This window comes from Marmota flaviventris, chromosome 17 (genome assembly GCF_047511675.1).
Source record: "Marmota flaviventris isolate mMarFla1 chromosome 17, mMarFla1.hap1, whole genome shotgun sequence".
NCBI classification, from domain to species: domain Eukaryota; kingdom Metazoa; phylum Chordata; class Mammalia; order Rodentia; family Sciuridae; genus Marmota; species Marmota flaviventris.
The window spans coordinates 7,864,946-7,876,952 of record NC_092514.1 but is presented as its reverse complement, the minus strand read 5'-3'; the positions used below and the strand labels follow the sequence as shown (position 1 = coordinate 7,876,952).

General features: G+C 36.4%; 1 pseudogene; it reads right to left on the bottom strand.

Annotated features, from left to right (window-relative positions):
- Positions 1 to 6,441: 6,441 nt before the first annotated feature.
- Positions 6,442 to 7,651, bottom strand: LOC139702545 (speckle-type POZ protein pseudogene; annotated as a pseudogene).
- Positions 7,652 to 12,007: the final 4,356 nt, after the last annotated feature.

Here is a 12,007-nt window from a genome sequence, read left to right as displayed (position 1 = left end):
TTCTCTTTCAGAGAATTTGTCACTGATGTGCAGAAATGCATTTGATTAATGGGTATTGATTTTATATCCTGCTACATTGCTGAATTCATTTATTAGTTCTAGATGTTTTCTGATGGAATTTTGTGGATCATGTAGGCATAGAATCATGTCATTAGCAAGTAGTAATAGTTTTGAATTCTTCTTTTCCTATCTGTATCCTTTTAATTTCTTTCATTTGTCTAATTGCTCTGGCTAGAGTTTCAAGAACTATGTTAAATAGAAGTGGTAAAGGAAGCATCCCTGTCTTGTTCCAGTTTTTAGAGGGAATGCTTTTAACTTTTTTTCCCCATTTAGAATGATGTTGGCCTTGGGCTTAGAATAGATAGCTATTGCAATGTGGAGATATGTTCCTGTAATCCCTAGTTGTTCTAGTGTTTTGAACATGAAAAGGTTCTGTATTTTTTGAATGCTTTTTCTGCATCTATTGAGATGATATTTAAGTCTCTTGATGTGATGAATTATATTTATTGATTTTCTTATGTTGACCAATCTTGCATCCCTGGGATGAACTCCACTTGATCATGGTACCCTATCTTTTTGATATGTTTTTTATTTGAATTGACAGAATTTTATTGAGAATTTTTGCATCTGAGTTCATTATAGATATTGGTCTGAAGTTTTTTTTCTTTGATGTGTCTTTGATATTGGTGATATTAGTCTCATAGAATGAGTTTAGAAGTGTTCCCTCTTTTTCTATTTTATGGAATAATTTGAGGAGTATTGGTATTATTTCTTCTTTGAAGGTCTTGTAGAACTCACCTGTGCATCTGTCTGGTCCTGGGCTTTTCTTGGTTGGTAGTTTTCGATGGTGTCTTCTATTTCATTGCTTGAAATTGATCTTTTTAACTTGTGTATATCATCCTGATTCAGTTTGGGCAAATCATATGACTCTAGAAATTTGTCGATGTCTTTAATATTTTCTATTTCATTTGGGTACAGATTTTCAAAATAATTTCTAATTATCTTCTGTATTTCTGGTGTTCCTTGTAATATTTTCTTTTTCATCACAGACAGGTTTTAGTGATTTGAGTTTTATCTTTCCTTCTCTTCATTAACATAGCTAAGGGTTTATTAATTTTATTTATTTATTCAAAGGACAAACTTTTTGTTTTGTCAATTTTTCAATTGTTTCTTTTGTTTCATTTTCATTGATTTCTGCTCTGATTTTAATTTTTCCTGTCTTCTACTGCTTTTGGTGTTGATTTGTTCTTTTTCTAGGACTTTGAGATGTAATGTAAGGGCACTTGTTTGTTCACTTTTTCTTCTTTTATAGAATGAATTCCATGCAGTGAATTTTCCTTAGTACCGTCTTCATATTGTCCCATAGATTTTGATATGTTGTATAAGTGTTCTCATTTACTCAAAGAATTTTTTAATCTGCTATTTGATGTCTTCTGCAGTCATTTTTCATTCGATAGCATATTATTTACTCTTTGGGTATTGGACTTGTTTCTATTTTTTTATTTTATCATTTATTTCTGATTTCATTTCTTTATGATCTGATGGAATGCAGGATAGTATCTCTACTTTTTTGTCTTTTCTAAAGTTGCTTTGTGGCATAATATATGGTCTATTTTAGAGAAGGATCCATGTGCTCCTGAAAAGAAAGTGTATTAACTTGTTGAAGAATGAAATATTCTATATATGTCAGTTAAGTCTAAGTTATTGATTGAATTATTGAGCTCTACAGTTTCTTTGTTTTGCTTTTGTTTGATATATCTATTCAGTGGTGAAAGATATGTATTAATGTCCCCCAGAATTATTGTGTTGTGGTCTATTTCACTCATAAAATTGAGAAGAGTTTGTTTGATGCACATAGATGTTCCATTGTTTGGGGCATATATATTTATAATTTTTAGTTCTTGTTAATATATGGTTCCCTTAAGCAGTATATAATATCCTTCTTTAAACCTTTTGATTAACTTTGTCTTGAAGTCTGCTTTATTTGATATGAGGATGGAAACCCCTGCTTGTTTCTGCAGTCTATATGAGTGGTATGATTTTTCCCAATCTTTCAGCTTCCATCTATGGATGTCTTTTCCTATCTAATGAATCTCTTGAGGGCAGGATTTTGTTGGGTCTTTTTTTAAAAAAAAATCCAATCTGCAAGTCTATGTCTTTTAATTGATGAGTTCAAGCCATTAATATCCAGGGTTATTATTGAGACATTATTTGTATTCCTGGGTATTTTTGTTTACTTTTGGTTTTTAACTTGACTTGGTTTCTCCTTTGATTGATTTTCCCTCTAGTGTAGTACCTGCCTTTGCTGATTTTCATTGTTGTTTTTCATTTCCTCCTTATGGAATATTTTGCTGAGGATGTTCTGTAGTTCAGGCTTCCAAGTTGTAAATTCTTTTTGCTTTGGTTTATCATGGAAGGTCATTATTTCATCATCAAATATGAAGCTTAATTTTGCTGTATAGAAGATTCTTGATTGGCATCCATTTTCTTTCAGAGCTTGATATATGTTATTTCAGCATCTTTTAGCTTTCAGGGTCTGGGTTGAAAAATCTGCAGAGATCCTTATTGGTTTCCCCCTATATGTAATCTGATTCTTTTCTCTGTGGCTTTTAAAATTCTCTCCTTATTCTGTATGTTTCGCATTTTCATTATAGTATGCCTTGGTATAGGTCTGTTGTGATTTTGTACATTTGATGTCCTGTAAGACTCTTGTACTTGATTTTCTAATTCATTCTTTATGTTTGGAATATTTTCTGATATTTTTTCATTGAATCAATTGCTTATTTTTTTTTGGTTTGTAACTCTATACCTTCCTCTATCCTAATAATTCTTACATTTGGTCTTTTTATGTTATTCCATGATTATGAAATATTCTACTCATGATTTTTTACCATCTTCACTGTGTGGTAAACTTAATCTTCTGAATTAAATATTTTGTCTTCATTGTCTGAAGTTCTGTCTTCCAAGTGATCTAAAATATTGGTGGTGCTTTCTATTGAGTTTTTAATTTAGTTTATTATGTCTTTCATTTCAAGAATTTCTGTTTGTTTGGTGTTTTTTTTTTCAGAGCCTCTATCTCTTTATTGAAGTATTCTTTTACTTCCCATACTTGCTTATGTAGCTCTTTATCAAAATGATCGTTTGCTGCCTGCATTTGTTCTCTTATATCATCTTTTTAATTCACAGAACATTTTAATTATGTACATCTTGAACTCTTTCTCTGTAATTTCTTTTGTTGTACTGGCCGTGGATTCTAATCATGTTGTATCTTGGTTTGTTTGGGGCACATTCTTCCCTTGTTTTTTTTTTTTTTTTTCATGTGTCTTCCCTTTTAGCACTGAAGATCCAAGCTGTTAAAGTTTTTACCCTATAGGATTATAGTTTCCCTGCAGGGTTCTAATACCTCTCCTTGATTTTGCTACTAGGTCCCAGCCAATGTCCAATGCTGAGAGTTGCCCCAACTAAAAATAGTGACAAAAGTGTCATAAGATGGAGGCAGCTGCTTTCAGAGATGGGGTGTCAGGTCACATTGGGCTGGGTGGTGGCATTGGGTGGCATGTTCAGAGATGCACCTCTATGGCATGCAGTTTTGTGGCTGGTGGCTCTCTCCAGACCCTGACCAGTGTTCCCCGGTGCAGGCACCTGCAGGTGTGGGACGATGGCAGTGCTTGCAGTGTCCCAAGATGGAGGCAAACAGGGGAGCCTCATACTGGTAGATGGGGGTCTACATGGAAGTGGCAGCTGGGTGTCCTATGTGGGAGCAGCAGCCAGGATTTCTACATGGGTAGGAGGTGAGGGGTCCTGTATGGGTACTGATGCTTGTGGTCCTGCTCGGGCATATCAGCTGGAGTTCTTGTGTGGTTGAGTGGCTGAGAGTCCTGTGCTGACACTGAGGCCTAGGGACCTGCACTGGAACAGCAGCCAGGATTCCTAAGCAGGAGCAGCTGTAAAGATCCTCCAATAAACTACAGAGAAACAGTATTTCCACTACTTGAATCTTAGGTCACAGAGCAACACAAATTGTAGCCATCTTCTAGACAGCCATCTTGAATGTGATTGGAAATATGGTTATATTCTATGGAAATTATTGCATATGGGACTCAAGCTACTGTATTTTTCTTTTAAGAGTATGGTTTTATGAACATTAAATGATGACTTTTTGCATCACTTCTTATCTATTATCCCTAGTGAGTTCAGAAACTCAATCTGTCATTTAGTGCGGTGAAAAGAGATATGTTTAGTATTAGGCACCAGGTCTATATCTATGAGAATATGTTTGCCAGTGCTGGGAGAGAGAAATGGGGTGGGGCAACTACTGGCATTTTAATCAAAATTTTCATGATGATATGGAACAATTTGAGGGTGATGGACATCTTGACCACACCACCTTCCAATCTTTGCTCCATTTAAAAAATTTTATCATTTTATTTTCTTAATTGTTTTTATTAATGCAATATAGGTAGCAATAATAGTGGGATTCATTTCAGCATACATACATGAGACATATGTTTTCCATCTTTTCCCCCAGTACTTCCTCTTTCACTTCCTTCCTCCCTTCTCCTGTTTCCCTCCCTCTACTCTACTGGTTTTCCTTCTATTCATTTGTTACTTCTTAAATTGGTGCTTTTAGATATATGTAAAGGTGGGGTTCACTGTGTTATATTCACATTTGCACATTACACATTTGGTCAATTTCGTTCCCAGTTCCTTCCTCCTGACCCTACTGCCTCCCCTTCAGTCTCCTTCCCCTACTTCACTGATCTCCCTTCTATTTTCATAGGATTCCCTACTTTACCCCTTATTTCACTCTGTTGATTTTCTGAATCTAATTTACTTGGTTTTACATGATGATCTCCAATGCTATTCAGTTATGAGCAAATGCCAAAATGGTTCTTCTTTATGACTTAGTAAGACTCCATTGTGAAATATACCACATTTTTCTTTATCCTTACATCTGTTGAGAGACTCCTGGCCTGGTTCCATAGCTTGGGTACTATGAATCACACTGCTATAAACATTAATGTGCCCGTATCCGGACAGTATGATAATTTTAGTTCTTTTGGATAAATACCTTGAAGTAGGATGGCAGAGTCATTTGCTGGCTTTATTTCTAGTCTTTGGAGAACCGCCATACTGATTTCCAGAGTTATACTAATTTGTTGTACTAATTTGTACTAATATGTACTACTAATTTGTACTAATTTACTTTCTGGAGTTGTACTAATTTGCAGTCATACCAACAATGCATGAATGTACCTCTTCCACCACATCCTCATCAGCATTTATTGTTATTTGTATTCTTTTTTTTAACAAAATAGTAATTATTTATATTTTCAAAAAGAAAAAATTAACATTTGGAAGTTCTCCCCTGTAGGAAGAGGGCTAAGAAGGAGGAACAGGACTGGCTCCTATGCAGGTGGCAAGTCAGGTACAAACAGCTGAGCAATCTGTGCTGGGACTTTTTTCACACAGCATTAATAATAAAATTTCCTTTTTTCTTCTCTTCTTTTTGTTGTTTTTGTTTTGTGTGTTTTCAGATTTCTTGTGTTTTTGTTTTTTAGAAAAAAAGGGAGGGGGGAGGGAAGAGAAATAAAATCAAAGAAAAATGCCAAAAAACATTTTCCACAATATCTAAAAAACAGAGAACCATAGTTCTTGTCAAGACAGCATGAATTCTGGATGAATTTTTTTTCCAGTTCTCAACACCAATAAAGATTTTTGCAAAAGCCACTATTATCAGAACACTTATCTTCCAGATCAAATAACCTCTTCCCCTTTTGCCTTTGCTTGTCACTTTCATAAGAGGATAAAAGGATGTATTCTGTTCTTGCAAACAATAAGTGCTAAGGAGAGAGATCTCTTCTGATACTTGTGTGGTGGTGAGGAGTTTTCACAAACATCCAAGCTTCAGCACAGTTGGAAGGACTAAAATTTGCTTCTCTCAACGTAAATACTATTAGAATTCACAAACTGATTTTGAAAAATTCTGCAAAAACTCTTCTTTCCTTTTCCCTTCTCTTAAAACTAAATGTCCTTTTTTTTTTTCCTTTCTTCTTTTTCCTTTTTGCTCCAGGCACTTGACAATTTGTTCTGCTCAGTCAGATGCAGGCAGGTTTCTCCGAAGTACCACGACTGGGATGTGCTCAGGGCCAGCACCTAAACTGAATCCCAGAGTCAGACTTGGTCAAGCCAAAGGGAACAGGGTGACGCAGCAACAGGGTTTTCATTAGGTTGAGTAGCCCGAGTCCTGGGCCTTTCCCTCACCCCCCGCCCTCGGCTTCCCCAAGTTATTTAGTGCTGTTTCAAAAGTCTGGGGCCATGATGCAGTCTCTTCCCCACAACAGAGTAAAGCTCCACAGATTGCGCTGTCTACCTGGTGGTCAGTGGCAGCAACAGGGGCTGCTATTTCTGGAAAATCCGGAGTCCTGCAAAAGGCAGATCTTAGGATTGCTTCAGGCGTTTGCGCGGGGGGGGGGGGGGGGGGGGGGCGGTCCCAGGACAGGGCACTGTGCTGAAGCCAGAGAGCGATATGCTTCAGCCACCAAGTGGGGATGTGACACTACCACTGACTTCCATCCAGAGGTCTCCAATACATCTGAGGCATGATAGTTGATGAAATCCACTGCCTGAGTTTTCAACTGATCTGCGCTGTGGAGGTCAGCCAGGATGAGAATTTCTGCGGCATTCTCCACAGAGAGGTTACTGCAGAGGGCATCCTCACACATGACCTTCAAAGGCTCCAGGGCATACTTGTCAGCAGCTGCCAGCAGATCATCAGCCATTTTGTCGAGATTTGGAGCCTTCCCCGTGTAAATGAAGCACATCATCTCCTTAAAAACTTCAGGCTCCACGTCATTGATTTCAACCCGATTCTTTTTGCTCTCCTCCATTCCATGTTCAAACACGGCACTTTTTTAAAAACTGGAGAACGTGCTGCTAAGATAGCTCTGTGAGCCTGGAACTCTTGGCCAGCAACACACAGGCAGCAGTCTGTGAACCGGGAATTCTCCCACAGCCCTCCTAACTCATCTGCCAACCGGCATTCAGGAACCTTCACCATATTCATGGTATTCTGGCCAGAAATGTTTACGGAATCTTGTACCACACTCACCTCACAAAAGAGGGTAAGCTTGTCATCAGGGAGAAGCCCGTTAGCCTCATCCAAAAGAAAATCTCTTCGGATGAATTTTTTGAATCCCCAGTCCTTGCCTTGCACAAACCTATAAGCTCGTTGACCCTCCATAGCTTTGGTTTCTTCTCCCTTAGCATTCAGGATGGAGAATTTGAATTTTGCCCGAACTTCACTCTTTGGACAGCTGACCAGTAACAGGTAAAGTGACAGGTAATCTTTGCTTTCTTCATCTAGCCCTTTTGGGTTTACTCGCAAACACCATTTCAGTTTATCATTGGCTCCTGATGAAAAGGTTGAACTTTTAATGACTTCACCCATTTCTTCCCGGCAAAAGCTAAAGTTATTAATGGTCCACATGTAGGAGAATTTCACTACCTTGATCTGAGTGTAGCACCAGCTCTCAGCTACAGGGCCACTCGACATTTCTGCCGGAGGTGGAGGACTTGGAACCCTTGACATCGCCAGTTTGAAGGTTAAACAAGGTTTCCAAAGTCAGGGAACAAAGATTTCTGTTCTTTCTTCACTACACTGAGCTGAAAGGGCTCCCACAGGCCAAATATGGAACATCTTGTGCATCACAAAGATTGTAATTGTTGGTAGAACACAATGAATTAAAAGCCATGAGTTCATGATGATACTGAGAGCGGCGGCGACAGCTGCTGGTCCCTGTCCCCCTGCGCTCGCCTCATACTGTCCGCAACATCTGGGACCTGCGGGACCGCCGATGCACAAATACACACACTCCGAGCGCGCACACTCACACACACACACACACACCACACACACACCACACTCACACACACACACACACACACACACACACACACCGACACACCTTTATTTGTATTCTTGATGATTGTCATTTTAACTGGAATCATATGATGTCTCAGTGTAGTTTTCATTATAATTTCCCTGATTGCTAAGATTGTTAAACATTTTTTTCTATAATTGTTGGCTATTTTTATTTCGATTTCTTCTTTTGATAAATATCTGCTTAGTTTTTTGCCAGTTATTAATTGCAGGGTTTTTTTTTTTTTTTTGTATGTGTGTGTCCTTTTTATATATCTTTATATATTCTGAATATTATTCTCCCATTGGTGAATAACTGTCAAAGATCTTCTTTCATTCTTACTTTGCTGTGTGGAAGCAATTTTTTTCAAATTTTATGCTATTATCTTACCAATTTTCAGTTTTGTATCTTGAGCTTTAGAAATGTTATTGAAGAAGTGGTTGGCTGTGCCAATATGTTGGGTGGTTTATGCTATGCTTTCTTCTAGAAGTTGCAAAATTTCTGATCTAATTCCTAGGTCTTTGAACCACTTTTAGTTGACTTCTGTAGAGGGTGAGAGATAGCAATCTATGCTTTTTCTTTTCATATGGTTATTTAGTTTTCCCAGCACAATTGGTTAAAAAATGTTTTCTTCAATGTATGTTTTTGGAATCTTTGTCAGGTATCATATATCTGTATCCATGTGGGTTTCTTTTGTGTCTTCTATTCTATTCTATTGTTCATCACTTCTGTTTTTATGCCAATATCACTCTTTTTTTGTTACTACAGATCTGTAGTATAATCAGAGATCAAGTATTGTGCTGTCTCCAGTATTTCTCTTCTTGCTTAAATTTGCTTCAGCTATGTTTTCATCTTTAGTTTCTCTCAGTAAGTTTTATACTTTTGTATACATTGTTTATACATATATCAGTAAATTCATCTCCAAGCATGTCATATTTTCCTTTGATAAAAATAATACTATTGACTTAAATTTTGTGTTCCTTTTTGCTCAATATGGTTATAAAGCAATGAACCTGATTTTTGTATATGACCTTGTGTCCTGCACAAGCTGGGATCATGATGATAATGGTGACTAGAAGCAATAGTGATCTTTCCTTTTCCATGTGCTAATGGAAAAATATCTAGCTGTATAATATTAAATTATTATATTACATAATATTATATTATATTATATATTATGTTTTATATTATAGTATACATCATATTATACCATATATGTTTTATATTACATTATATATTATTTATTATAATACTATATTTTATTATTAAATGTGTGCTTAGGTGTAATTTTGAGGGGTGGCATAGATATCCTGTATTTGGGGGCATTTTGAATGGTCTTAATATATTCCTATGTTCATGGGACTTTGCTGGGAGCCATTAGCCAAGTAGGTATGACAATTTCCTTGCCAGCATACCCCATGTTGCTTAGTGGAAGGACTCCTGGAAATAGAACATTTTGCAGTGACATTGCATGTAGGTGACCTTGCTCAAGGACCAGGGCAGATCCGGGTTTAAGGCGTTCCTGGTTTAGGTTCCAGGTTTAAGGTTATTCCTGCTGGGAATAGGGCGTATCCTGCTGCCTGAGTTCCCCTTGAGTTCTCACGGGATTCAGACAGTATTTTTTGGGAGACAGAAGCCCAGTGGGGGTGGATTTGGGCAGAGAACGTGGATTTCCCCAGAACGTGATTGTAGACGGCTGGTGTGAGTTCGGGAATAAAGAGTTGCTGTTTGAATCTACAAGCTGTGTGGTGGCTCGTGATTTTGTGCCCAGCCAGACTGCGGCAGGACTTCTTTCTATAAATTTGATGAATTTATTCCAGGCCCATGGGCTTAGCTCTTTTAATTGGCTATTAATTGGCTATCTTTTTCAACTGGCATTTAAATTCTCTTGGAATTTTCACATATGTTAAGGGACTGTAAATCAATTAACAGTGTGAGATTACCTCTTATGAGTTAGAGTACCTATTATCAAAAAAGCAAATTACAGATGCTAGTACAGATGTGGAGAAAGGGGATTTCATTAGCATTATAGGTGGGAATACAAATTACTGAGACGTTATGGACAAAAGTACATGGATCTTCCTAAAAATATAAGAACAGAACTACTGTGCAAGCAGCAATCCCAATCCTGGGTATATATCCAGGGAAAATCAAATCATTATATCTAAGACACATCTGAACTCACATTTATTTTTGATAATTTTTTTATTGTAAAAATTTGAATTCATTAATCAGACATTATTTCCCTATGTACATGAATTACAATAAGATCAGTGGGATTGGATTCTACATCATGTAAAACCAGAAGAATGAGAAATTATACTTCATCTATGTATGATGTATCAAAGTACATTCTACTGTCATGTAGAACTAATTACAAAAAATTTTAGAAAGTAAGAATAGGAATTTTTAAGGAGAATATGATAAAAGATTAAGAAAAAAATTTAAATTAAAAGTTAAATATTCAGCTTCATAATAAAAATGAAGGTTTGTATGATTAAAAATTTGAGTCCATTATATTTCTATGCATGCAACAAATAAAATGTCTTAGATTTCATATACTACGTGTGCCTTATTGATCTATTAATAAACACTTAAACTTTGTTTTCTTATACATATATCACATTGGTTAAAATAGCTTACAAATATCTACAATGAATATCTATAATAAATATATACAATTAAATTAATAATAATAAAATAGAAAAAACATCTCTCTCTCTCTCTCTCTCTCTCTCTCTCTCTATATATATATATATATATATATATATATATATATATATATAGTAATTACAATTTCCTTTCCTTCTAGGGACCTGTATTAATGGAGTGAAAAAGGAGAACTATATATAAAAAGCTGGGTTTGATAAATAATCTGAGCTCAGTTCACAATGTGAAATAGTTTACTATGCTAACCCCTGATATTATGGGTTAAAGGAGGTTGAAGACCTAACTTTTCAGTATCTGTAAATGAGACCTTATTGAAAATAAGGTCTTTTCAGGTGATCAAGTTAAAATGAGGGCATTAAAGTGTATCCTCTTCCAATATGATTAATGTTCTCCTAAAAAGGAGATTTGGAGACAGAAGGGTAAATATAAGGATATAGGGAGAACACCATCTGCAAGTCACAAAACACCTGAGGCCCCCAGAAATTAAGGGAAAGACTGTAACAAAGATTCCCTCACAATTCTTGGAACAGTGATCCTTGGAATGTTAGGTTTGCATTTTCAGCCTCCAAAACCACAAAGGGATATATTTTTTCTGGTTGAAAACATGAGTTCTATGGTACCTGGTTACAATATCTCCAGGAAACTATGATATCTGAGATGACAATTTGGGAACTAGAAGTTTGAAATGCTTTTAGAGTGAAAGTAACAAACTGTCTAAATGCTAGTAGTTTACTTTTTTTTTTACTTAAAAATATTTTTAGAGGACAGTAGTAACTCAGTGCTGTCTATCAAGTCATTGAAGAATTCATGGTAAAGATACCTCAGTCTATCTCTGTTGTTCTTCTTATGGGGAAGGTCACCCCTGGTGTGTATGAGACACTAAGGATCTAGCCATTTTAGCAGAAGGAAAGGAGAAAGACATAAAGAAAAGTTCCTCTATCAAATCACACTCACATCTTTCCAAATGTTCATGTTTTCTCAGAAGCTGTCAGAAGGCATATGATCACTGCTTATCTGTAATTAAGGAGAACACAAAAATAAATATTATAATACTACAGTCTCTAAAAGGAAGCCAGGCCAAGGAAAAGTAGTTTAGAAATAATTTGTATATCCCACCATAATGTATACCAAATGGGCTTATACAGTGGGTGTGTCATGTTTAGCCATTCACTGAGCGCCAGCCTAAAGCAACTGTTTTGTGGGACAGCAACATGCATTTTCTTTCATAAAGGAGAAAACATTGAATCTGGACAAGCATGTCCATGAGGTGAATAATAGCAAGCAACAAACAACCTGTTATGGTTTAAATAAGAGGTGTCACCCAAAACTCATGTGTGAGACAGGGCAAGAATTATACAGAGGTGGAACGGTTGGAAGTGAAAGTTGTAATTTAATCAGTGGATTAATTCATTGAT